This window comes from Balaenoptera musculus, chromosome 20 (assembly GCF_009873245.2).
Source record: "Balaenoptera musculus isolate JJ_BM4_2016_0621 chromosome 20, mBalMus1.pri.v3, whole genome shotgun sequence".
Taxonomy (NCBI): Eukaryota; Metazoa; Chordata; class Mammalia; order Artiodactyla; family Balaenopteridae; genus Balaenoptera; species Balaenoptera musculus.
Window position 1 is genome coordinate 42,964,005 of NC_045804.1, and position 27,579 is coordinate 42,991,583.

General features: G+C 50.4%; 1 protein-coding gene across 1 annotated transcript in view; it reads left to right on the forward strand.

The window, feature by feature from the left end:
- Nucleotides 1-27,579, forward strand: part of KSR1 (kinase suppressor of ras 1) — a 146,195-nt gene that overhangs the window by 56,129 nt on the left and 62,487 nt on the right.

Sequence of the window (27,579 nt, forward strand, 5' to 3'; positions counted from 1 at the left end):
TTTCGTTCAGCCCCCGTCCTCCCCACGCCCATCTTACAGCCGAGGAAACTGAGGCTCTTTTAACCCCAAGCGTTCGGCGCCTCTGTGGTGTCAGCACGATTTCCTCTCTGGCTTCCTGGCCCAGGCAGGTGTGATGCCAGGAATGAGTAACTGGGATGGTGATAGTCTGGGCCATACGGAAAGTCACAAGACTCCAGCTGTCCCCAGACTGAGGCCTCCCTTCTCCGCACAGCCCTGCTTTGGACACCCGACCCAGGCAGGGACTGAGGTTCCTGCCCCGTGGGTCCCACAGTGGGAGCGGCCAGGTTGTGGGGGAATTTTTGACATGGTTCAAACCAAACCACACTGAACAAAAAAGCAGCAGTGCTACTGAGCTTTAGGATTGTTTAAACCCGAGACCTGGGTGGGGGATGAGGACAGAGGGGAGGGACTCAGCGCAAGGGCCACAGGAACCTCCGTGGTACAGGCTTTGAATCTGGGCTCCACTGCCTCGGGAGAAGTTCTTTCTCCAGGGCAGCCTCAGTTTCCCCATCTGGAAATGGGGATAGTAACTCAGCTTCACAGGGCTGCCGTGAGATAAAGGAAATGAGGTCCAGTGATGATGGCGATGGTGCTTTGCAGGTGGGAGAAGGGAAGAACCCTCAGCTGATGTTAGGCCCTTTGCCGAGCTTGTCATATGCAGTTAATCCATTTCACCCTCACACCTCCTCTGAGGTCGGCGGCACTGTTCCCACAGTACAGACACGGAAGCCAGGTTCCGAGAAGTTACGATACTTGCCCGAGTTCACACAGCAAGTGGAGTTTGACTCCCCAGTCCTTTCCACCTTGCCACGACAAAATTTCCATTCCTACGGAAGATGGCCCTGCATTATGGCAGCAGAGGAATTTAGGTCACACCCTGGGACACAGTCCTGGATCCAAGTGGTATCTGTATCTCGTCGCGGGCCAGGCAGTGGCAGAATGCAGGAGGTAAATATTATCCTTGGATGGTTCGTGTACCTGTGGAGGAGGGAGAATTAGACTTTTCCCCCTTCCCTGGACATTGCGTTTGGAAAGCTTGAACCTCTGAATCTGTGGCCAACAGTGTGATCAGAAACTAAACAGGTTAATATTTGGAAGGGCTTTGGGCTGTGCCTGGCACATACTAAGTGTTTGTTAGATAAAATTAAGGTAAATAAATAAATAAGTAAAATGCTAATGCCACCTCCGTTGGCCCCCAAGTCTCCCGTCTCGGCTGGCTTTTGCATCAGAACGTGCACAGTGAAGCTTTGTTCTCGTGCCCCTTTGTCTGAAAGCAGCCTCTCTGGCTGACTCACAGGCAGGAGGCTGTGCTGTGCTGGCCCAAGTTTCCCAGGCTCCGGGCTGTCTCCAGCTCCTGCTGTTTTCCACCAGGGGCTCCCTGAGGGGGAGGTGACCCCCTGTTCAGTGGACGGGAGGGGATGCCACCCGCGCCCTGGGAAGGCGACCTGTTTCTCCTAACCCGCCCCCGGGAGGGGGCATTCTTAGCTGGCTGAGAGCAGGTAGAGAGAGGGAGAGCTTTGGAAATAGTGGATTTCCCATTTGCCTGTCTTCCTAACTGGACTCTTAGAGAATTCTGCCTTAAATCATTACATCCCTGTGAGAAGAGAACAGGCACTTAGGGGCTACGTGGCCTCTGTCTGCTCCCTGACTTGGGCAAGTTCTGGGTCATACTGTGAAATGGGATACCCGGCCCCCAAGCACCACCACCAGAACAGCGTTGACCACAGTGGTTCTTAATCCTGTCTGCACATTTGAATCACCTAGGATGCTTTTAAAACTTATGGATGTTGGGGGCACGACCCCAGACCAGTTGACTTAATATCTCTGGGGTGGGTCCTGGGCATCTGTTCCTATTTTTCCTTCTGGTGAGGGAACCCACAGAGAGGGTTGAGAGCTTCGGCTTAGAACATGAGAAATGAACAGACTGTTCCGAGTCACTCATCACCCACAAGAAGGATGAATGAGTTGGCAAAGACAGCTCCAGTTGAGGCAGATTGGGTTAGAACCAGGTCTTCTGTTGTGGAACTCAGGGCTTTCCTCAAACACTGACTGCTCTGTGGTTACTCCTCATGTTCATGGTTATGGGAAAGGAAGGCAGTGGTTGGGATTATGATAACTGATAATAAGATATCTGCTCATCACCCAAGCTGGTTGGGAGACCAACTTAACGTCACCCCTTCCAGGAAGGCTTGCCAGAATTTCCCAGCTTGCGTTTTATCTTCCCCTTCTCCGTACTTCTTTTATCTCGCACGCTGCAGTCAGCCTTCCGTGTCCACGGGTTCAGCATCCGACTGAACCACATCATTTTATATAAGGGACTTGAGCATTGTCGGATTTTGGTATCTGGGGGTGGAGGGTGTCCTGGAACCAATCCTCCACAGGTACCGAGGGACGACTGTATTTACTATTGCCATCTTTTCACATGACATCACAATTATTTATTTGCTGGGCTGTGAGCTTCCTGGGGCAGGCTCTGCGTGATAGCCATCATTCTAAACCAGTGAATGGACAGAACAGGTGCTCAGTAGGTATTTGTGGAGCAGGAGGGTGGATTCCCACCTAGGAGCCTTCTGTCGCCCTTCGTGAGCCCCTGGGTTAAGTGAGTCGAGGCAACTGCTTTCTGTGTTTGAGGCAAGTCCAGATAAAAAATGCACGGCCAGGCAGAGTTGGGAAAAACAAGACTGGGAGGGGGCGGGGGCTGTGTACTTGATCCCGACTTACCTAAAAATAAACAGCCACGGCTTGTCCTGTGCAGCCCCAGTTCTCCCTCCCCGCCGGCCCTCCCGCCCAGGTCCCTTTCAAAGTGGGCAAATCCAGTGTGTATGTCACAGCTGGAATCTGGCTTATGTTTGGAAATAAACAAGTTGGCCCCTCTCTCTGCCTGGAACTTTCCTTTATCAGGAGATACAAGCCACCACCCGAGAGATGAGAGGTTTCCTTCCAGCAGCTGGAGAACTCTGGGGAAAAGAGGGAGGGCTGAGAGTGGGCCAGGCACCTCTAAATTGTTGTCTTCTGTCTTCGTGTTGGTATTTGGGGAAGGCTTGAGCGAGTGGGCTTGATATGAAATGGTTTTAGCGGGGAGGTGGATGCGGAGGACTCCCCCTTCACCAAATGCTGCAGGAGGGAGGAGTCTGATTTCATCTTGCGGGAAGATGTGATACAGGGAGAGCAATGTATGCACCCACTCTGAATGTTGGCTGCCCAGCTAGATCCTTTTTGCAGGGTGACCCATCCTCACATAGCAGCCAGGCAGCCTTTTGGGAAGAGGAGCTCAGGCTGAGGGTCCTCCTGTGTTTCTGCTGTAACTCACTGAGAGTATTAGGATGCAGGCAGGCGAGGACGAGGGGGTGGGGTGGGGGGATCGTTATGAATGAGAATGGGAATGAAAGTGTTTCCTGCCACTGTCGTGTAAGGTAGGAATCAGTGGTTCAGGGATAAATATGGCATGGCTGGGGGGAAAGACCCCACTCTCACACAGGGCCAGGGGGAGCATGAATTGGTACAGCTACTCTCAAAAGAAAGTTGACTATATGGTAAAGTTAAGGATGCCCGTGTCCTACAGCCAGAAATTTTACTTCTAGCGTCTGCATTAGAAAAACTATCACACAGATGCTCAAGAAGAAAAAGATAGGGATGTATACTTCAGCAGTTTTTATTATGAAAAGCTGGGAGCCTCCTCAAGGTCTATCAGGAGGGAAATATATCAACAAATGATGGTGTATTTACATAATGTATAGCAATGCAGAGGTTAAATCTAACATGAGTCAGCCTGGTTACATTTAAGAGAAGGATTGGTGGAAAGTCAAGTTACAGAATGTGTGTAGTCATCATAACCATTTCTGTAAGTTAAAACAATCAAAACGATGTACCAAAACTATAAAATCCTAAACAGGAAGAATACCCACCAGCTTCACCATAGTGGCTGCCTGTAGGGGCAGGAGAGAAGTTAAAAGGCTCTAGGAGGGAGCGTAAGGGGAATTTTAACCTCATTTATAATGTTTTGTTTCTGACTAAAAATGTCTGAAGCAAATGTGATAAAATGTTAACATTTGTTAAATCTGGTAGTGAATGTATATTATGTTGCACTCTAGTTTTTTTGGATGTTTGAAATATTTTATTTAAAAAGTGAGAGACACGTTCCTGTCATTTAGTTGCTTATAATCTAGTGGGGAAAATTGACAAATAAGCAGATATGAATGTTGATATTATTGATCGAGACTGCTTTGGAGGGAATATTAGTTAAAATTAAGTTCAGCTTCATTCACAACAACATCAGCAAAGTAAAATAATCATGACTCAAACAAGTTTTTCTTATACACAAAGGAAGTCTGGAGGTAGGTAGCCCAGGGTTGGTGTTGTGGATCCTTAAAGTCATAAGGAAGTCAGACTCTGTCCAGCCTACCCCTCTGCCACTCCTTGTCCTCATGTTCCAAGATAGCTGCTAGAACTCCAGCTGTCACGTCAACTTTCCAGGCAGTAGGTTGGATTGAAGGGCTGGAGGAAGGATGTGTTCTTTAAATATTCTTTTTGAAATTACCACATGACTCTTTCATTTACATGTCATTGGCCAGACATTAGTCATACACCTACGCCTAGCTGTGAAGGAGGATGCAAATGGGCCAACTAAACCTCAGCACTCTGTTAGGAAGAATGGAGAATGGGAAGTGAGAGGCAACTAGATGATGAAAGGCAAGAGGGAATGAGGGTGGCTCAGACCTGCCTCTGGTTCAGGAGTTTCTGCTTCGGGAGGCGTCAGTGTGTACGTGGCGGTGGGAGTTCTGGGAAGGAGGCTGTTTAGCCATCAGAGGTAGAAGGACACCTGGGAAGCCAGAGGCAGGTGTCTGGGAGGAGGAAGGCCTCCCTGTGCCAGATGCCCTCGTGAGGTCGAGCAGGGTGAGCATGAAAATAAGAAGGCTGAGTCTGAGGGCTTCTGCAAGAGCAGTTTCAGTGCAGTGGGGACACCGAGCCAGATGGAGGGGTGAGAGAATGTTTCAAGGCCTTTGGGCCTGAAGGGAAGTGTTTTCTTAAGGCCAGAAAGACTTGAATGAAGTTTGGGGCTGAAGGACAACAAGACCCCCATCTCCAAACCCACAATTGCCTTCTTCAGGGGGAAGGAGGTGACCGTGGGAGGTGATGAGTTCCAAGGGGGAGGAGAAGCAGATTGAGGGAGTTCAGGCCGGGGCCCTCCACTGTCTCTGCATAGCGGCTTGTAGCACGTGAAACCAGTGAGACCCAAAGAGCAAGCAGTTAGGCAGGAGCAAGAACAGGAATTCTAAGCCATAGGAAGGAGGTTAAAAACCCAAACTTTGAATGGCCTCAACTCCCTTGCACGTTCAGTTTTCTTCAGTAGTAGCTATAGAAGCAGAAGAAGATGAATTACCCAGGATCGGGAGGCAAAGGCTGGGTCTCAGGAAAAGGCAGGAGGCTGGAGGGTCCCTGGGCAGGGAGTAGGGGTGATAGTGTGGAGTTCACTCGAGGTTAAATTATATTTGGGGCACTCCGTCCTAAACAGCAGAGAAGCCTGGGACACATTGTAGGAATATTCCCATTAGCAAAGGTGAAAAAGCTAAAAAGCCTTGGCCCGTAAAGTTGTAAATCTCTTAGCATTTTCCCACCATTGCTGACCAGCTGATCATCCAAGACACACAGAATTTGGTGCTCTCAGTCACCCAAATCTGTGCTTCTGAATATCTTGTTTTGCATTGATTGGCAGGCCCTTTATTTAATATCAAACAATACCCACTTGTTACTTGGGAGCCAGGGGAGCTGGGTTCAAATCTCAGCTCTGCCTCTCACTAGCTGCATGACTTTTGATGAGGCAGCATAGAGTCACGCAGGTTGTGCACTGCACAAGAAGATGAGAGGATGCTGAAATCCAGACTTTCCCCATCTGCCGGGCATGTACCCTGTGCAGGGCTGTGCCCTATCTCTCCAGAGGATGGGGCACCCTCTTCCAACTTGCACAACGGCCCTATATGGGCTAGTTCTGGCCCTGACCTTGGGCGAGTTACTTAACCTCTGTATGCATGTCTCTTCTTCTGTTGTGAGGATAAATGAGTTACTGCATCTAAGGTGCTTGGAACTGTGCCTGGCACGTGGTAACCACTGTGTAAGGATTAGCTGCTGTGATTATACATGATTGGGAAGTGAGCTGAGCCTCCTGGGTCTCTTTCTCTGAAGGTGTATCTTGTTGAGTTTGCCAAAGCCTGGCATTTGGGAGGGGTTGGGGCTCTGGGTTGTTTATAGTTTGGTCGCCGAGCTTACATTTCTTTCCAAAGGATTCTTTCCAAATCTTAAGCTTTTCCAGGCAGCTGACCTTGGCATTCTGGTGCCTTCTTCCTCTGAAAGAAGTTGGGGTATTCGGGGCCAGGGATACCCCAAGTAGGCTGACAAGAGAATTTTGCCTAAATTCTCTCCTTCATTGTTGAACTGGAGAAATATAGACGGGTTCCAGAGAGAATGAGAGCGGTGCTCTCCAATCCAGAACTGTTTCTGTGGAAGGTGGGGTCCTTACACCTGCTGCACACAGGTCTGCTTTGGAACTGGGATCTGACTTTCTTGTCCATTTCCTCATTTTGGACACAAATCAGACCATTTAAGCAGCATGAGAACAGCATTAATGCTTTAGCTATGACCAAAGTCTTCATCCTGGTCATCACCATCTTTAGAAGAGAGACATTTTCATATTTTCTTGATTTTAGGACAGATATTTTTTCATAGTTTACTGTTTCTGAAATTGGGATGCATTATACACTGGCTTTAATATAACACTTGTTTGTATTCCCCAAATGCTCTTATTACATAGATGGCGTATCTTATAAATGAGCATTCCTATCTCACCTGTGTGCGTCCAAAATGGATTTTGTTTCCTAGTTGGTAGAAAGGGCTGTAAATTTATAAACTTCTGAGAGAGAGTTGATGGGGGCCCCTGGCCAGGGTATTAAGTAGGTGCTTTGTATAAGTTAACTCAGTTCATCTTGGGACTTCCCTGGCTGTCCAGTGGTTAAGACTCCGTGCTCCCAATGCAGGGGGTACCGGGTTCAATCCCTGGTTGGGGAACTAAGATTCTGCACGCCGCACGGCATGGCCCAAAAGAAAAACAAACAAACAACAACAAAAACAGTTAACTCAGTTCGTCTTTGAAGGAGACTGAAGCTCAGAGGGGGTTCAGTACTTTGTTGAAAGTCACACAACTAGAAAATAATGGATCCAGGATTTAAACCGAGCTCTATCTCTAAAGTTCAGCTATTTTTTCCTCCACAGACAGACCTGTATTTCTTTACTTTTGACTTCTGCTATTTTCTAAGTCTGTGATGCCCCCTTCTCCTCCCACTGAAATCCCACCTAACATATAATGTTATTCTTTCATTTGGAATAACATTATAAAAATGTCACATGTTCTTTGTAGCAAATACAAAAAAGTAAAAACATCAGAGTAAGAGCCTATGTTTCCAGTGTTAAAGTTTTGATATATTTATTTTGCTACAAAATATAAATTGACCTCAGTAAAGCTGAAAAAGCGACTTCCTTGGTGGTCCAGTGGTTAGGACTCTGCGCTTCCAATGTAGGGGTCACGGGTTTGATCCCTGGTTGGGGAAGTTCCACGTGCCTCGGGGGTACAGCCAACCCCCCCGCCCCACAAAAAAAGAAAAACAGTAAAGCTGAAAAAAGAAAAATAACGCTCTAAAATTAAAAAAAGATAAATTGGGGTATTATACTGAAAATAGGTTTTCTTGAGTTGTTAACTTGCTATATCATGGACATTGCCCGTGTCCTTAAATGCTCTTTGAAAATGGGATTTTTTTTTTTAGTTGCTGCATAGTTTTTTTGCTATATAAACATATCAGAATTTAGTTACCCACTTCCCCATGGTTGGCTATTTTAAGTTACACTTCCCTGAATAGCCTTCTGTTCAAGCTTAATTGTTTCTTTAGGATAAATTCCTAGAAGTGGCCTTGCTGGCTCAAAGCATGTATATGCCTGTTTGCAAAGCTGCTGCCGCAGTGTCGTATTTCTCGGCTGCCCTCCAGGAAGGCTGTACCGCTCAGAGCTCCCACTGCAGCCCAGCCATGGGGCCTTTTGGAGTCACTCTGCCAGCATCGCCAAAACCCCGTTTGTTTTCATTTTGTACTTCCTTGCTTATTATTAAGGTGGAGAGGTTTGTTATGATTGCCTGCATCTGTAACTTTCTTTTGAGATAAGCGTATATATTTCCTTGGCTTATCTTCCTGACCCTTTTCTGGACTCCCACTCATTCTCCAAGATCCAATTCAAAGCCCACTTTGGCCATGAACCCTTGCCTGCTACCTGTCATTTCTCTGAAGCTCGGAATTATTTTTATTTTCTCACCCCCAAATTCTCACAGCAGCTCATATCTTAGAACAATTTGTCAAATACCCCTTTGCGTTGTAACTTGGTATCTTTGGCCCCTATTAGAATCTAGTCTTTAGGGTGGGAAATGGGTCTTACTCATTTCTGCGTTACCTGTAGGGCTTGGCATAGTGCTGGATAACCAGTGGGTACTCAATATTCTTAAATGGATGGATGGACACACACTGTGTTTTTTTTTTAATTCTTATTGGAGTATAGTTGATTTACAATGTTGTGTTAGATTCAGCAAAGTGAATCAGTTATACTGTACATATACATATATCCACTCTTTTTTTTTAGATTCTTTTCCCATACAGGCCATTACAGAGTATTGAGTAGAGTTCCCTGTGCTATACAGCAGGTTCTTATTAGTTATCTATTTTATATAGAGTAGTGTGTATATGTCAATCCCAACTCCCAGTTTATCCCTCCCCCCGCCATGCCCTGGTGACCATAAGTTTGTTTTCTACGTTTTTGACTCTACTTCTGTTTTGTAAGTAAGTTCATTTGTACCCTTTTTTTTTAAGATTCTACGTATAAGTGATATTATACGATATTTGTCTTTCTGTGTCTGACTTACTTCACTCAATATGACAACCTCTAGGTCCATCCATGTTGCTGCATATGGCATTATTTTGTTCTTTCTTATGGTTGAGTAATATTCCATTGTATATATGTACACATCGTCTTTATCCATTCCTCTGTTGATGGACATTTCGGTTGCTTCCATGTCCTGCACACACTGTTCTTAAAAATTAAATTAAAAATTTCGCAATGAATGCGAAATAAATAAATGAATTTAATGCTATCTCATCAAATTGTTTTCTTCCCTTCCTCCTCTTTCCCTTTGGAATCAGTGAGGTTTTGCTCCATCTGAGACCCATCAGGGCAGGTGGAGTAACCAGCCATGCCAGCCTTTGTGGGAAGGCTGGGTGTGGCAGCCCTGAGCAGGGTTCTGTTTCAGATAGGACATCAACGTTGGCTACCTACCCAGACTTTGTCCTTTTGCTGGAAGAGAATCACCACCCGCCCCCTGCATTTTCCTCTTTTGACAATTTAAAATGTATTATTATTATCAATCGCCTTATAAAATCGGTACCTGGTAATTATAAAGAACATTTGGAAAACAGAAAAGCAGGAGAAAATGATTCCCTGTAGCCTCCCCACTCACGCTCAACTCATTTGGCGGTTGACGTTTCTTTTAGATGCGTTTTCTAGGCAAAAATGTTTTGTGTTTTTTCCCCCTACATCTATCATGCAGTTCTTTTTGTCCTGCCTTTGTCACTCAATAGAATAACACAAAAAACTTCCCATGTTTCTTGTAAACTTGTTCGATGGTTTTGTAATACTTTAAGTGGTTTTACCGTAACCTACTCAGCCATGCTTCTGTTGTTAAGTCTTTGGGTTGTTCCCCTGGTGTCACTCTTGTGAACAGGGATGGACAAGATCAGCCACAGTGTCTCCCCGTGTTTCTTTAGGGTGCCCCCAGGCTCGCTGACCTATACCAGCCCCTCCCCCTTAGTCTCCTCCCTTTGGGGCTAGTGCCCCGTTTGCCTCTTGGTTTGTGTTTCTCAGTATCCGTGTGTAGCAACCTAATTGAGAAATGGCTTCCTTTTTCAGGAAGAAAACTCAAGTGCTTGAGCCTCTCGGGGAGACCGCACAAGAGTGCCGAGTCATGCCCAGTGGGGGTCAGGGCCTGGGCGCTGTGCGGCAGCCCTTCCTCTCCTCCTAGGCCCGGGGTTGCAGAGGGTGCAGGGGAGGGGAGGCTGAACCTTTCGAGGGGCCACTGGCCTCAGACCTGGCCAAGCTGCTCTCCCTGACTGTAAGTTCTGGTCCCCGCTCTCCAGGCCCCCTACGAGTTAATAGTAAACAACTGGGTCCGTTCTCGGGCTGGTCCCAGACTTGCATCCTGCGTGGCAGATCTGCTCCCTGCATTCCCCGGGCCAGTCCAGGGGGGCTGCCGGGATGGGAACCGCCCTGGAGTCATCTTTGGGGCCCTGCTCCTCTGAAGAGCAGCTGTCCTAAAGCCAACCGTCCCTGCAAGGGGCTGCAGTCACAAAGGTGGCGTGGGCCAATGGTCCAGGGCCTGGACGTGGAGTAACACTGCCTGGGTTCACGTTCTGGCCCTGACAGTTACTTTATCTCTGTGTATTACTTTCATCCCCACGTGGGGATAGTAATGACATCTCCCTCCTCCCGTGAAATGAGTTAGCATGTATAAATTTCTTTAAATAGTCCCTGATTTGCTAAATAAAGATAGAGAACTGGAGGCCCAGCCAAGCTTGCTCATACAGCAGGTTGAACCCAGGCCTTCTATTGTCCAGTAAGCGGGCAAGAGCCCTGGACGGGAGCCCGGGGGCCTGGGTTCTGTCCTGGCACTGCCTTCTAACTTTCTGTGTGAATTCCGCCAAGTCACTGCCCCTACCTGGACCTCAGTTTTTCTGGTCAGGTATCCATCTGTATGTGTGAGATGATCTTGAAGGCCCTCCTCGTCGTGGAACATTCTTGGATTTTGTGGTTTAAAAGGATTTGCGGTATCTCAAGAAGGGTCCGGTCCTGCCGGTAGCCCCTCCTGCTTGCTTCTCAGCCGGGCCTGGCTGCAAAGACTGGTGGGCAGAAGATCCAGAGCCCTTTAGGATTTTCCCCGAGTTTTCTCTGTGCAGGTGAGCTCTGCTCCATCTGGACGGGGAATGAGAATATCTGGGTCACCTGGAAACGGGCCATGGGAGAACCAGCCTCCTCGGGAACGTGAGCCGTGTGCCACCTGCCTGGCGTTGTGTCTGCCGCTGCCTCTGCTCTGTCGGGCTCCAGCACAGCCTGGCCCTCAGGGCTCACCCCTTGCCCCCCAGTTCTGTGTGTGAACAAAATCGGGCCTTAGGCAAGAGTCTGTGTGTACCGCTCTGCCTTGAGTGCTTACATCAGAAGGCCAGATACGCAGAGCTCCTGCGATCAGGGACCCAGCAGTAGGCTCTTGCTCTGGTTCTTTCTGTGCACAGGTAGGAAGGAGTAGGATATGGTGGGCCGGGCCCCTGAGGAGGGAGCTGTGTGCTGAGGAAGGGGGTTGAGGCTGTTGGATTCTCTCCTGGGTTCTGCTGGTTCCCCAGGCCTGCAGGCCAGGTGGCAGAGCCTCGCCTGGGTTGGTGTGCGGTGTGTCAGTGATGTGTCTCTCTGCACAGTGGGGAGGGTCCTTGTCTGAACTGTGGGTTTGGGCTGGGGTGTTCTACTGTAAAGTCAAGCCCAGTGTGGGGCATCGGGCCCCCCTCCCGGGTTTAAGTTGGCTCTGGCATGACCGGCTCGGTGACTTTGGGTTGGCTCCCTGAGCATCTGGGTCCTTGTGTAAATGAGAATCCTCCTACCAGGATGGCCGGCATTGGCCTGGCTCACAGTAGGTGCCCCAAACACCTCAGTCACTCGTAGAGGTAACGTAGCCAGGGGGCAGGGTGTGGACTCAGCAGCTGAAGTACCTGGGTTCACATCCTCGCTCTGCCACCTCCTGACTGTGTGACTTGGGACTGCTCCTTGTCCTCAGTTTACCCCCCTGTAAGATGGGGACAGTGTTAGGGCCTCTCTCGTCGTTTTTTTGTTGTTAATGTATTGAAGTCTAGTTGATTTCCAATGTTGTGTTAACATCTGCTGTACAGCAAAGTGATTCAGTTACACACATATATATACCCTTTTTCATATTCTTTTCCATGATGGTTTATCACAGGATATTGAATATAGTTCCCTGTGCTACACAGTAGGACCTTGTTGTTTGTCCATCCTATATCTCACCAATGTATTTATGAGGATTAAGTGGCTTAATGTATATCTAAAGCACTTAAAGCAATGCCTGGCACATGATAAACCCCTGGTCAGTGTTAGCTATTATTATCTGATTTCTTCAGTAAGTTGTGGTCAGTTGATTTCTTGGGCGGTTGGCAGCCCCCCTGCTCTGTTTATTTTGAAATGGGGCCCCTCTTTGTTCAGCCATAGCTTGTCCAGGGTGGCAGGTGTGCATGTGTGTGTGTCTTTGATCTGTGTCACCCCTGCCCCTGGCCTGGAGGACAGCTCCCATGACAGCCCGCGTGCCAAGCCCGGTGGCTGCCATGCCTGCCCCTCCCAGGCCCTCCCGGGCTTGCTGCCTCAGGTTGCACGCATCTCAACAGTTGTCCTGGTTTGCTTCACTCTGCTGTTCGGTCTGCTCACTGGGGTTCCTGTCACCCGGGCCCGCTTGTGTGTTACCTGCTCTTGACCTCTCAGGAATAGAACAAGGATCAGGAAGGCCAGCCGCTGGGGTGAGGGTGTCCCAGCCTCACCTGACCTCGTCTGCATTTGCCCCTTTTTGGGGAACACATGAGTGTAGCTTGGGATTTGCCATGTAAATGGACTCACTCGGGAACACGAGCAAGAACCTTAAAGGAATCAACGAGTCAGAACTTAACTACTTTCAAAGACAACAAGACACATTTTGTGATAAAAATGGCTGACCATGAGGATTAACAATCTACCAGGCCCCGTGCTAAGCGCTTTACATCTCCCACCCATGAAGGTAGTACTGTTATTCCCCCATTTTACAGATAAGGAAACTAAAGCATAGAATGGCTGAGGAACTTTAGGCAACTGGACGGCAATAGAGCTGGGATTTGAACCCAGGTCTGACCATCCCTCTCCCTACCGCCTCTGGCCGGCATTCCTGGGATAGCTCAACAGTGACATTCTGCTATCTGAGCCCTTTCTCACTCTCCACCAATGATAGTGTCGGTGATGTCAGCCCAGTTACAGCTGAGGGGACTGCACAGGGCTTAGGGGCAGAGATCCTGTATCTTTGGGCCTTTGTGTGCTGGAGAGGGTGGTCCCAGAGCTGCCGTCACCTCATCCCCACTGCAATTCCATTCCCGGTTTCCAGGTCTGATTTCTTTCTTATGTCATCTAAACCCCACATTTCCTTATCTTCCTCTGCCCAGATAAAATGGTCTCTTAAGAAGAGTGCTGGGAAGATTTTATAACAGAGCAGGCTGCGGGTAGTCGAATGGCCTTGGCAGATCCCTGGTGAAAAGAGGCGTGAATGCCCTTGCCAAGCGCCTCCCAGCCTTCCTTTCCTGACAGGCATCTGAGGGGTCCCAGCTGGGAGTGGCCCCAGTGGGACTCAGTGTTTCAGGAGTGCTTGGTTTTAATCTATTAACTTAAAATAATTTTGTCCGCTCTGGGGGCGTTGGGGGAGGGGTGAGAGCACTGACAATTGGACTCGAAAAGCCGGGGTGTGAAGATGGTGCCTTAACACAGTAAACATCCTCTGGCCTGAGGCACGTCACTTCACCTCTGAGCCTTGGTTTCTCATCTCTGTAAATGGAGGTGAGGATGGTCCTCATGGGTCTGTGGGGAGGGTCGGATGGGATGAGGTCTGTAAACTGTGACGTGCCATGACCAGGTGTGAGGCATCTGCACAAGTACCCATAAGCTACCAGGTCACCTCACTGGTGCCCTTCAAGCTAGAACGGACAGTCATGTCACTGGTGGGGCAACCTGGTCTCACCTGAAACTCAGCTTGGTAATTCAGTGTCAGAGGTGTTGCTTAGACCTTGATAGTACAGAATGGATTGTAAAAGCGGGGGTAGTGCTGACCCGCCCTCTCGCTCAGAGCTGTTTGTTTCTACAGTCGGTTCTTAGCCCTGTTCCGTGGGAAGCCTGCAGACACGTCAGCAGATCAGTAATCGACCCCCGCCTTTGGACACTCGCGTTTTGAGGTGTCCCCCAATCCCCTGTCCCGGGCTCCCTGTCAGCCATCAAAGCCACGGCCTTACCCACGATTAAGGCCCCAGAGAAAGGAGATGGGAACAGATATTTGCTGGGTGCCTGCGGCACGCCAGCTGCTGAGCATGTCTTATCGTTTTGTCTTGACAGTGATCTTTGGAGGCCGATCTTCCCCCTCATTTACAATAGAGGAAATAAAGGCTCAGAGATATTGTCAATGGCCCACAGTCCCTTAGCTGGTAGGAGGTGGGGGTGAGGTTTGAACTTCAGTCTATCTGACTCTCCATCCCCATGACCTTTCCAAGAAAGATAGGGGAGAGCTCGCTCTTTCTCTGGCAGGAACATCTGGGCCTGCTCTCCTTTAAGGGGTGGCAGCTTCCTGCTCTGCATGCGGGCCGGAGGGGGCTGGCTGGAGAAGCTCCTCCTGGGCCTGGCCGCTCTGGCAAGTGCTGCCTCTTTCTATCTGACCCCCTTCTGGGGGCTTTGGGAGGAGCTGGAGCTGGAGCAGCTGGGGCAGTGGCTTTTGCTCCTGGCAGGTGCAGGGCACCCCTCTGCCTGGGAGGTGGGGATGGGGCAGAGCTCAAGCCGGGAGACACCTGGGCTGAGGTGCCTCTTCCAAGTCGGACCTTTGGGCCCGAAGGCTTCTGACAGGTAGCTGGCCCCTCCCCCATGAAGCACCAAGTTCAACTAAGTCAAACACATGTTGACTCATTTGCTGGAGAAACTCAGCTCTCAGGCTTCCTGCATTCCAGGGTGCTGGTATGCCAGAAATTCCCCAGACAAGCAAGCAGGGAAGTCTTGTCTTTATAGTAAAAATGCTAATAAAACATCTCTAGAATCTGCTCCTTCCTTTCCACCCACACTGCCACAGACTAAATTACCTTTTGTTCTCATTTGCTGAATTGCATTGGCTCCTGAATTGACTTTCCTGTCTCTGGTTTCTCCACACCCACTTCAATCTGTCCTCTACATGGTTTCCAGAATGATCATTCAAAAATCCAAATCTGACTACATTTCTTCCTTTGCATTCCTCCCCACGCCTGCAAGATTGATTGCAGATGCCTTAGTGTGGCCTTCCAGGACCTTCCAGAATCTTCTGGGACCTGCATGAGCTGGCCCTGCCCTCTGGCTGACTTTGCCCTCCCACCCTTCCCCATCTCTTCTAGTCTCTAGCTACTTGCTATATAGATCTGTCTTTTTAAAAGGTTCTCTTGTGACTCTGGCCCTTGCTCATGCTATGTCCCCCACCTGGGTGCCATCCCTGCCCCTTACCCTCTGTCCGTGTGCCACACCCCATGCTCCACCCTAACCTGTTGAATTCATCTCGGGGATTATTTCCTCTTTGATGCTGCCCCACCCCACAGACCCAGTCCCCTTGGGATCCCACAAACCTCTGTGGCAGCACCCAGTGGCTGTCCTGGTCTGGAGGGCCCGAGGAAGCCCCGCCCGCACGCCCGGACCTTGGTGAGGTTGGCTGGGCTCTGCCGGCACACCCTCCCTCTCCATGCGGGCTTGGGGCCTCTCCACAGGGTCTCTCCATCAGCGTGGTCAGGGCTGCAGGAGACCCGTCCTCTGTTCTGTCCGTCAAAGCACCACAGTCCTGCCCAGATGCAAGGGGAGAGGACGCAGATCTTGGGAGGAACAGGAACTTCTTGGCCATCTTTAATCCACTGTGGTGGTCTGCACTTGCCTCCTGGCCTCAAGTGATCCTGTGACTGTCAAACGGGGAGGAACAGCTCTCACCACGCCCGGCCAGAAGCAGGGCTTCTCCAGCCATTCTTTTTCTCTACAAATGCAAGACGCTGCACATCCTGCTTCACCCCACCCCCACAGTGTGCACCCCTGGAAATTGGATTGTCTTGTATCTTCTAGGGGCGGGGGGTGCAGCTGGGGGTTGTATTCCCAGGCACTCAGCATCCACTACCTCAGGCAGGTGATTAGAACAAGGATTCTTCATCTCTCTACCTCTCCCGTCAGGTTAAATGTCCATCGTTACTTCAGGTCCTGTGTAATGGATGTGAAGGTACAATAAGGTATCACATCGGGGGGTATAGTACACTAGGTTCCTTTTTCAAGTATAGGTAACTGTCTAAGCCTCAGTTTTCTCATTTGTAAAATGAGATTAATAATAGTACCAGAGGATTAATGTGGCTATTAGATGAGACAGGACCCATGAGGTTCATGGCACAGTGCCTCACACATAGGAATATCCAATTAAAAACACCAGTGGACAGTTGTGGTGAAAACGGTCCTGGAATACAAAAATTACCTCAAAGTCATTCATAGGCCTAAACCAAAAAAAAAAAAGAAGGGATAAAACTTCTAGAACATAGAAGAACATCTTTGTGAAAGTGGGCTCGGCAAGGATATTTTTTAGCTAGGAAGTAAAAAGTACAAACCAAAAAAGAAAAAAATTTGATAAATTGGACTTCATAAAAATGTAGTTGCTTTTTAAAATTTGGAAAGACTTTTTTTTAATTTTATAAATTTATTTATTTATTTTTAATTTTGGCTGCTTTAGGTCTTTGTTGCTGTGCGCGGGCTTTTCTCTAGTTGCGGCGAGTGGGAGCTACTCTTCGTTGCGGTGTGTGGGCTTCTCATTGGGTGGCTTCTCTTGTTGCAGAGCACGGGCTCTAGGCACGCGGGCTTCATAGTTGTGGCACGCGGGCTTCAGTAGTTGTGGCTTGTGGGCTCTAGAGCGCAGGCTCAGTAGCTGTGGCGCATGGGCTTTGTTGCTCCGTGGCATGTGGGATCTTCCCGGAGCAGGGCTCGAACCCGTGTCCCCTGCAATGGCAAGCAGATTCTTAACCACTGCACCACCAGGGAAGCGTTGGAAAGACTCTTGGAGGAATGCTTCTGGATGGCACACGGTCCCGAGAAGAATGGCGAGATACCTTCTTTTTCTTTTTGTAGATTTTCTGGAAGCAGACAGGAAGCCTTAGAAGGTTCAGAAGGAGGTTTGAGACAGTGCAGCCTTAATAAACGTTAGCAGAAAGGACTGCTTTCGGTGGCAAGTAACAGAAGGTGTGACTTCCACAAGCAGGCCCTTATGTCTCTCCTACAATAAGAAGTTTGGAGTAAGGTGGCTCATGTGTTTATCAGCTGAACAGTGGTGTCTGTGTGGTTCTCTGGATAACTCTTGGCAATTCTAATCTTCAAAGCAGGAAGGGGGGCTATGGGAAGCCCCGGAGACCGTCCCACTTGTGAGGAAAGCAAACACTTTGCCAGCATTTCCAGCAGACACGCCCTTGTGTCTCGTTGACCAGAACTGTTATACATAGCTAATTTCAAAGGAAGCTGGAAGTGGGGCCCAGATCATCACAAGAGCCGTGCTGGGACCCCATCCTAGGTCGATTACATGGACGTAAAGTGAGGGTTGAGAACCGCTGACTCAGAGCAGTTCATCACCGGGCACAGTGCTGCCCCAAACAGAGTGGGCCTGTGAGTGCGGAAGAAGTCAGGCATGGGTATCAGATAGGTAACGAGCAGCACCTAACGCAGCACCCGTCATGCCGGGGGAGTTCGCCATCACATTAGTCCACCCCTGGTATTCGAGGAGCTCACCTGTCCTTGCCCCTTACCCCTTGCGTAGTCCTCTATCCTTTTCCGTGATGGTCTCAGTTGCTAGGCAAACAGTCATGTTCCTGGAAAAGAAGACCTATCTCCCCAGTATATGGCACGACCTCCTACTCATAGCAGGTGCTTTCAGAGTTTGAAGTGTCTCACCTTCCCCCATCCCTCCCTTCTAGTGGCTTCCAGGCACCAGGTCTTCAGGGTAGGTAAGGGAGTAGGCCCATAGGCAGAAACCTACCTTTGTCATTAGGTGCAGCCTCTGCCTTTTTTCCAGGCCTCTGCTTGATAATTCACACCCAGGCCCCCTATGGTGTGCGGTGTCAGGAATTCTCTGGGATTACATCTTATAATTGAGGGGTTGAGAGCTAAGCCATGCTCTGTGGGCTGCTGAACTTCAGACAGGCACGTGGAGTAAGTGTTTGAACTGGGACAAAGGCTGCGTCTAGTTTGTGGGGGACACCACCCCTGTGTCTCCTGACACCTGCTCTCCCCCCGGTTTCCCAGCAGACACACCGAGCGTTGGGGCCATCAGGGATGCTCAGAGGGTGGGCATACTTGTTCCCCTTCGTTACCTCCCTCGGTCCGGTCAGATCTCTCTGTGGACACGTCTATCACCCCCACTCGTGTGAGTTCCTCAAGCTTATGCACTAGGTTGCTTATGGCCATGGCACAGTGCCTCTCGTTGCCAGGCGACGGGAACAGCTTTCCCAACGACGTGTTGAATGAGTAGATGATGCACAGAGGCTCTCCTTCCTTCCCGCGTGCCATCGCTTCAGGCCCAGGGCAGTCAAGGGTTTAAAGCGGGTGTCTGGCTTTCTAGTGATTTAGTCCAGTTTGTCCCCACAGCCCCTAAGGACCGCTAGTTCTAAAAAACCCATGGGGGTACTGGGGGCTTATAGGGTTGAACTGAGGCAGGAAGCAAACCTGCAAAGGCAGCCCTGAGACGGTTCCTTGACTGGCTTTTGAAAGCCAAGGTTGCTTTCTGAAGAGCACATTCATTTGGCCCACCCTTGGCTTTTCAGGTGGGAGCTGTCTTAGGATATTTAGGTCAGGGGAATGCCTTCCTCTTGAAAACCTTTCCTGCTGAGTCTCAAGACCTCAGTGGAGCATGAGACGGGATGGCAGGTGTTGCCGAGGAAACTTGGGTCCTTGGCTGTCCACCCTGGCCGGGCTCAAGCTCCATCTTTCCCCAGAAGCCTGTTGAGTGCTTCTAGGCCACATCAGTCCCTCCTTTCCTGCCTACTCATAGTTAGCCCCAGAGCAATTAGAATGGGGGATGCTATCTAATGGGAATGCTAATTGCACAGAGGAAATTAACAAACTCATCAGTGCCTCTGGGCAGGGTCTCCTGCACCCACTGCTGTGCTGGCCCCTGGTACTGACACCCACCAGTGAGGCCAAAGTCTGATCCTGTTTTGTCTCGGCCTGGGTTTGAAGCTCCCATCTGCAGCTGGTTGTCAGGCTCCAGAGTCTGCAGCCCCAGTGGAGCCGACGAAGGGGGCGGGAGGCCCTGAGTTCCCAGCTGTGGCCCTCTCACCCCCGGCCTCCTTGGGAATGGCTCCACTTGTGGTCTGGGGCGGACTTGTTTGTTTGTGTTTGAAGTTCCCCGACTCTGAGTTTAACGTCAGGGCAGGGTTGCCGGTGGGAGGCTTGGCGGGGAGATTGTCTCTGCACAAATGCACACGTGTGGCGGCTTCCCCGGGAGGGCATGGGCGCGGGACAGAGGGCGTGAAGGATGGCTGGTTGCGAAATGCCCAGCTTGGGAATTGGGGTCACTTTCTCCTCTGCTCCCCCCACTTCCCCTGGCATGCTCGCTCGCTCTGCCCCTTGCCCACTAATGGCAGCCCCACTGGGTACCCTCGAGACCTCTGCGAGGCTCGGCGGTGCCAGGGCCGAGGGCTGCCGCTGACACTCTTGGAGCTGAGCGCCTGGCCTGGCCTGTGCGGGGAGCCACGAGCTGCGTCATGACCTCCAGAGGCCTCCTTACAATCTCACAAATCATTTTGCAACACGTTGGCCGTGGCAGCCAGACCAGACTGCTTAGCTGGCTGGGTTGGCAGGAGGTCCCCAGAAGCTCACTCCAGCTTTGGGGAGGAGGTAAGAGAAGTAAGGGGAACAGCCCGAGGCCTGGGCAGAGCTGGCCGGTGCCGGGGAAGGAGGAGCAGCTTCAGGGACCGTACAGGGCAGGCTGGAGTAAGTCCCGAGAGCTTTGGCGACTTCCTGAAGTTTGGGATGGGTTAGACAGGGACCTGGCCCTCGCAAGGACTGCTGTGGACGTCCTCTTAAGAATATATAGTGTGGCCCACCTGGGAAGAGGGATCAGGGTCCCACAGGTGTAGGTGAGCTGGAAGCTGGTCCAGAAACTGTGCCTGCTGCCTGGAGGGCTGAGTGAGCCGAGGGGAAGAGGGTGGACGTGTGGAGGGCCCATCCAGGTGCATCTCCTCATTCTGCAAAGCATGCCGGGGTCTCCTCGAAAGGGGCGGCCCCTGGTAGCGGTCAGGGTGGTGGCTAGTTTTAAGGAATTCAGAGCTGGTTTGGAGCCAGGGATTGGGTGTAGCCCAAAGGGTGGATACTTGCACAACAGGACCAGAGGTGGTGGCCCATGATGGCTGGATACTTTTGGAAAGTGTAGGGCAGTCTGTGACTTTTATTCAGAGGACTCACTGCCTGGAACAGTCTGGACGTGGCTGGATCTGGGGCTTGGGGCCACAGGAGAGGCAGACCCTGCCCACTGCCATCCTGCTCGTGCCGGTCAGGACAGCTTAGATGAGCAGCGGGGCCAGGGAGTCGTTATTTGGGGAGATGGTGTGGAATATAGCAACAGGGCATTGGGTTGAGGTCTGAGTCCCTTCATGATTCAAAAAAGTTACAGAGTTCTCAGAGCCTCAGCTTCCTCACCTGTAAGATGAGAATAATAAAATACACCTTTAAGTCTCATGGGTTCATTAGCACGTGTGGTTTGACTATTGGTGAGTGACCCTGAGTGACAAGCTGCACGTGTCTTCGTGCTGAGGCTGGACTCAGAATTGCCTGCTGCTGTTTGTAGGCTGGGCGGGCGGGTGTCCCTCAGCCGGTGAGTGAGCCAGGCAGGCTGCCCAGCACCCACATCTCGACATAGTTCTTTTCTCCCATCAAGAGTCTGGAAAGATCTGTGACTTTTTTGGTTATACAGAACTATTTTGTGGGAAAAATGATATGCTTAGGAGCTTTGGGGTTGTGCGAAGGTTGGGACACCACTCTTGTACTGCAGTGCTTACCTCCTGGAATTTTCATTGAGAATCCAGGGAGAGAAGGGGATAAGGTATTACGTAAATAGAAGAGATTATCATCACTACCAGGGTTGATAATGAGGTGTTGATGTGATTTCCATAATTGAGAGAGCCCACTGCTGTACCTGGGAGTCTGGTGTCCATCTCCGCCTGTGCCTGGGATTCATTGCCCATTTATATTTCACCATCTGTCACCTCTGACCCGCCTGCCCTGCTTGAGATGGGAAGTCCTGGAACCCTGAGAAGGCAGTGATCTGCTCAGGGTCCTGCAGCAGCCAGCAGGGTTAGGGTGACAACCGCCTTGGCATCTGGTCACTTCTATAGCCTGGATCACAGATCACCCATAGAAGAGACCTCCCCATCCCAGGCCCTGTGTTTTAGGGTACAGCTGACTTTGCAAAACCAGTTGTCTGGAAAGACGTGTTTTCTGCAAAGGTGCAAAACCCTGGGTGAGAAATCATCCACGCACACAGCCGTCGCGTAAGGCCTCTCATGTTCCTGCGCCCTTACAGCTCCGGGAGCTGCTTCCTTTTCCCGGGGAAGTTTTTCTCTTTCAGTGGTATGTGCTTCGGGAGATCTGACTGCCGTCTGCTCTTCAGGGGTGTCTGACTGGCCTCATCTCCACGGAAGGGAGGCTCAGGGCAGCCTCCGTTTGGGAGGCCTGTTTGGGAGTCATGCCAGCGCAGCCAGGGCTGGCAGATGATATTTGAAGTTGATCGGGGTGCCAGGCTGGGGTACAGGTGCTTGTCTGGGCAGGCGGCATCCCCAGAGTCGACGCAGCTCCACTCCGGCCACGTCGTCTGGTGCTAATGGTGGAGGTGTGAGCGCTCCAAGGAGAAGGGGGGCTCAGCTTTCTTGGAGTCAACCTGGGAGCGGGGTCTTGGCCCTCAGACCTTAAAATAAACATCCCGGCTCTGTGAGTATCACCAGCGTTGTCCTGGAGGCCATCGCCAGCGTCTGGGTCTTCTTTAGCCCCATCTCTGAAATGGGCATGACCTCACCTGCGTTCTCCCTATCACCCAAGAAGGTTGTAAGAGAACCTGAAGACTTAACTGGATGAGGACACCACACACCCAGGCTTCCACTGAGCATGTGTTTCCTTGTGCCGGGCATTTTCTGAACATTTTACATCCATATTTTCTCATGTAAGTCTTCACAATAGCCCTTGGTGGGAGATCAACCCCATTTTAGAGGTGGGGAAACTGAGGCTGACAGATTAAATCTGTGTTCACCTGCTGAGGGAGGGTGGTGGCGAGGGGCTTTGAGGCCAGGTCCCTCTGTCTCGAGAGCCGGAGTTTTTCCTCAGAGGTACACTGAGTCTTGGATGTGCTTGGTGTAACCAAGGGTAATGTACTGGGCCTGTATTTTTGTCGGTGTTGTTCCAAGCACTTGCATATATATTTGGACCCCAACCTCCATAAAATGTTACCCTTTTTATAGTGAGATTGAAGCTGAGCTAGGGGGGATTTCCCCAAGAGCCTTGACCATATATGTCAGAGCTGGGACCAGAACCTAGATCTTTCAGCCTTGGACACTTAGTGAGCGCCTGCTGTGTACCGTGTCTCGGTGATACCCACCGACCATTTGCAGGCTGACATGACGCTCTTCTGCTCCTTCTTTATAGCTACTTTATTTATTTATTTATTTATTTTTGGCTGTGTTGGGTCTTCGGTTCGTGCGAGGGCTTTCTCTAGTTGGGGCAAGCGGGGGCCACTCCTCATCGCGGTGCGGGGACCGCTCTTCATCGCGGTGCGCGGGCCTTTCACCATCGCGGCCCCTCCCATTGCGGGGCACAGGCTCCAGACGCGCAGGCTCGGTAATTGTGGCTCACGGGCCCAGCCGCTCCGCGGCATGTGGGATCCTCCCAGACCAGGGCTCGAACCCGTGTCCCCTGCACTAGCAGGCAGACTCTCAACCACTGCGCCACCAGGGAAGCCCTGCTCCTTCTTTAAATCAGGCTGAGTGTCAGGGCAGGGACGGGACGCACACCCATGAAACAAAAGAGTATCAGGGGTGGAGGAAGACTTTCGTTCCAGCCCCAGGTCCTCGCCTGTGGCCACAGTGCTGATGGCCCTTTCCCTCTTGCTGCTGGTCCCATCGCTGAAACCCCCAGGTGCTCTTCTTTCCGAAGAATTTATATCTTGCGGTTTTGTGGTTAAGAGAAAATGACGCTACCCATGAAAAGCCCTCACGGAGGCCCCTGGTGCTGGGCCGGCAGGCCCTGCTACGGCTTGCCTGGGAAAGTAGCCCCTGGGTGTTTCTGCAACTGCAACCAACTTTCTAAAAAGTGAGAGCAGCCTTATTTTTGCTCAGGTGGGAGCTGCTGCATGCCAGGCACCTCCTTAAGCAGAACCCAAATCTGCAGGCGTCGTTTCTTCTTCACGAGCTCTAGGACACCGGTCCCGCGGGCAGTTGGGTCGCAGTGCACCCCGACTCATCCCCTTTCCTGGTCCCCGCACAGGTGGCCAGGCTTATGGGTTGTCAACTACGTGCAGTGAGGAATCCCTTTAAATTCTGCATAGTCCTACCTAGGGGCCCCCTCTGGGCTGCCTAGTGGGGATCTCTAACAGCCTTTAAAAAAAGAAACCGCGGGCTTCCCTGGTGGCGCAGTGGTTAAGAATCCGCCTGCCAATGCAGGGGACACGGGTTCGAGCCCTGGTCTGGGAAGATCCCACATGCTGCGGAGCAACTAGGCCCGTGAGCCACAACTACTGAGCCTGCGCGTCTGGAGCCTGTGCTCCACAACAGGAGAGGCCGCGATGGTGAGAGGCCCGCGCACCGCGATGAAGAGTGGCCCCCACTTGCCGCAACTAGAGAAAGCCCTCGCACAGAAACGAAGACCCAACACAGCCAAAAATAAATAAATGAATTAATTAATTAATAAAAAAAAAAACAAAAAAAAAAACAGAAACCGCTCGCTCCGCTTTGGGGGAACTCCCCCTGGTTTTTGAGACTCTCAAGCTCCTGAGCCATCACTTGCCTGATTGGCATTTGTTTTCCACTGTCACTTTAATAAACATGTGTGCCCGTCGGGGCTCCAAAACGTATTGTGTGTTCATTTGTCCATTCATTCAACTAAGGTTTTACAATAGCAGACCACATGCCAGGTGCTGTGCTAGCTCCTGGGGGTCTAGTGGTGATCAGGTGATCAAGAACATAGACCAGACCCCTGGCTTCAGGGAGTTTCCCGTCTAAAGAAGGAAGCAGACAAATAAAATACTAGAACTGTGCTGTGTGATCTGATGGAGGAGAAGGGCTGGGGCTGTGAAGAACAGGACTGAAGGGCTTGGTGAAGTCTTCCTGGAGGAATGGATATCTAAGCTGAGTTGTGGAGGCTGAGAGGTCATTGGGATGAGCCTTCCTGGTAGAAGGCCAAGGGCTGCGGGCCTTGAGGCTGAAAAGGGCGGGACATGTTGGCGGAGCTGAATGCGATAAAGCCCCCAGATACTGGCTCGTTGTCAAGGCCAGGTTGGCTGATCTTGATGTTGACCTGGGATGGCCAAAGTCTTAGCAGAATGGATGGGTTATTAATTGGCTCCTAGGGGTGCAGCCCTCGAAACACTTGGGCTGGTGACGGTCGGCCCTCTTTGCTGCTGATGTTAGTGCCAGCAGCCTGAGCTCTTTGTTTCATGCAGAAAAGAATGGTTTTGACTTCGCACAGTTATTTGATTTATCGCCTTGTCTTTGGTCAGCAATTTGACGCTGTGGTTTGAGAGCAGTTTGGAGTGGAAGGAAGCCCTGGCTGTGAGAAACCTTTCAACGTGGGGATAAGGCCCCTGTGTTTTCTTCCCTCCTTCCTTCCTCAGGCATCTTTGAGCACATGTTACATGCCAGATACAGTAATAGGTATGTGGGGACAGTCAAATGAGGTGGGCACGGTCCCTGCCCTGATGTAGAATAATGGGGGACTAACCTATTCTTTGGGGATGGTTTCCATACTATAATTCAATCCTCCCAACCAACTGCAAGCTGGTATCATCCTTGCTGTTGTACAGATGAGAGAACCGAGACTCAGAGATGTTAATGCACTTCCCCGAGGTCACACGGCTGTTAAATGGCAGAAACTAGATTTGAACCCAGATTCTGTTCAACTCTGAAGCCTGTGCTGTGTCCACTGCCCTGGGAGCTCACATCTTTTGGGGGAGACCCAGTCAGAAGCTCGAACGTGAACCCCTTTGTGATAGGCGCTACCAGAGAGGTGTAGACAGTGCACTCAGAAGGGGAGATGAGGGATTCTAATTAGCCCAGGAGGTCTTGCCCAGGCCAAGGACATTGTGGCTGGAGGAGGGAAGGATTTCCTGCCAAAGCAGTTTGAGCAGAGGCCTGGGAGTAGGGAAGTACAGAAGGTATTTGTGGAATCCCTGGAGCACCCAGGTTGGGTGGAGTGGAGATGAGCCTGGAAAAGAAAGTTGAAGCCCTGAACTTGGAATTGGCCTCTGGTCACATTGGGAGAGATGGGTCAGAGTGGGACATGAGTGCCTCTACTTAGCCCCGTAGAATGAAAGCAGCACTTGTGTCTTCACATTTGTTAGCTTCATGCTCTAATGCTCCCAGGGGCCTAGGTTCCATAATAGGACAGCACATAGTACACTTCTTGTGTGGCAACCTGGAGTTGCCAGCCTCAGCAGAGAGCATTCCATTAGCAATGTCTGCTCAGAGGTAGAAAGCCTCAGCAGAGAATGTTCAATTAGCAATGTCTGCTCTGGGTACCTGAAGGGCATGTGGTACAGGAATGCCATTGGGTTTGCCTTTGTCTAGGTTTCACTAAACATCAAAACTGTACAATGAGTGGAATTATTTTTGTTCTGACTCAGTGTTTCCTCTCTAGCAATTGTCCCCACTTGCCGCTGAGCTCTGTAGATAGCAGGACTTAACAGAGCTCAGGGCTGCAGCAGAGGGCCCGTGCCCCTGAGTCTAGCAGATTGTGAGCCTGGGACCAGATACATTTCTGGGGGAAACTTCAGAAAGACTGATGTAGAAACAATGGTTTTGTTGTCGTTATGGGTCTCATTTCACACCTCATATCCCTCTAGCCATAAGGGTTCTTTACCTGGGGTCTGTGGATAGAATTCAGGGGGTCCATGAATTTGGAGGGGAAAAGAATTGTACCTTCATTTTTTTTCATTAACCTTATCTGAAATTTAGTATGTTGTTCAATTTGAATGGAGGCAACAAGGCACAGCCATCTTAGCAAATATGTGCGGCTTGGTCACCAGTAGAAATCACAGCTGTTTTCATATCACATGACAGTTGTGGGGCTCTCTGAAAAAGCACTTTATACTTGTCACAACTTCAAAGGTATGAGACCCGTTGCTAGATATTGCTTGATGCTTTAATAAAGAAGCTTATAGTACTCTATCACAATTTTAAGTAATATTTTGGTAAGTATATTTAAATATAATAGATTTCATTTGTAATCCTAAGCGTTCTGTTTTATGGATTTAAAAGCATTATTCTTAGAAAGGGATCAGGGACCTCCCCAGACTGCCAAAGGGGTCCATGGTCCAAAAATGGTCAAGAGCTCCTGTTTGGAAATTGCGAGGCTTTCTAAATATTTGAAATTTTAAATTATTAAGTATCAGTAATTATTTTTTAGCATTGCAACTGTGCTAACAAAAAGAATCCTTACTCTATAGAGAAAATATACTGAGATATTTACAGATGAAAGAAAAAGGAATGAATTAACAAGGGCAAAAACCCTGAAGGGGGCAGCAGGTCCTGGGAAGTGGTTCCAATGGCAGGGTTCCTTTGTCCAAGACTTTGAAGGTGGTGCTTGCCTTTGGGGGAAGCTCTCAACGGGTGCCTGGGTCGCTGGGTCTCAGCGGAGCCTGGTCCTCTTTGGGTTGTGCGCTTATTTTCCATCTGTTCAAGTCCATTCCTCCTTCTCAATCAGCCCCCGCTGCGCCCGCGCTGCAGGTCTTGCCCCTCTGCATCCGTCAGCACCCGGTTGGTCGGGGCCCAGCGTTTGTCAAAGAGAATACTAGTCTGACTTTAATTTACCCTTATTTTTTTGAAGTTTTAGCCTTCTGAAAGTCTTTTGAAAGCTGTGGACACGCTTCCCTGGAAAATGCACAGATTCACATGTCTGAAATTTGCATACATTTCAGGGATGGGTCTTGGTGGACCCAAGTCAGAGACCTTTGCCAGCCATGCCACAGCCCACAGGCCTGGCCAGCACTCACGGTGTGTGTGCTATGTGCCAGGCACACACTGAGTGCTTCATTTCTTCTCTGCCCCCCCCAGAGAGGGAGGTTCTATTATTACCCCCATTTTCTGGAGAAGGAAACTGAGACTTTCCTGGGGGCGGGGTGTTAAGTAGCTTGTCCAAGGTCACAGGGCTAGGGTGTGTCTGAACCCCCGGATCCCAGCCCAGGCAATCTGATTCTAGGCTGGAAGCAGCCTAAGTGGAAGGTTACTCATCCTCCCCAAACCCCCATGTCTTCCACATTGTCAATCACTGACGCGCCCCTCCTCCTCCCCTTGCCCCAAGCAGGAAGCCCTTCTTCCATTTAACCCGGTTCTGTCTTCTGCCCAGTCTCGACAATTACTCTCTGAAGAACGTGGTCCCGAGAGGGGAGGCCGTGCCAGCCAGCCTTGGGTGGGGTAAGAGGTG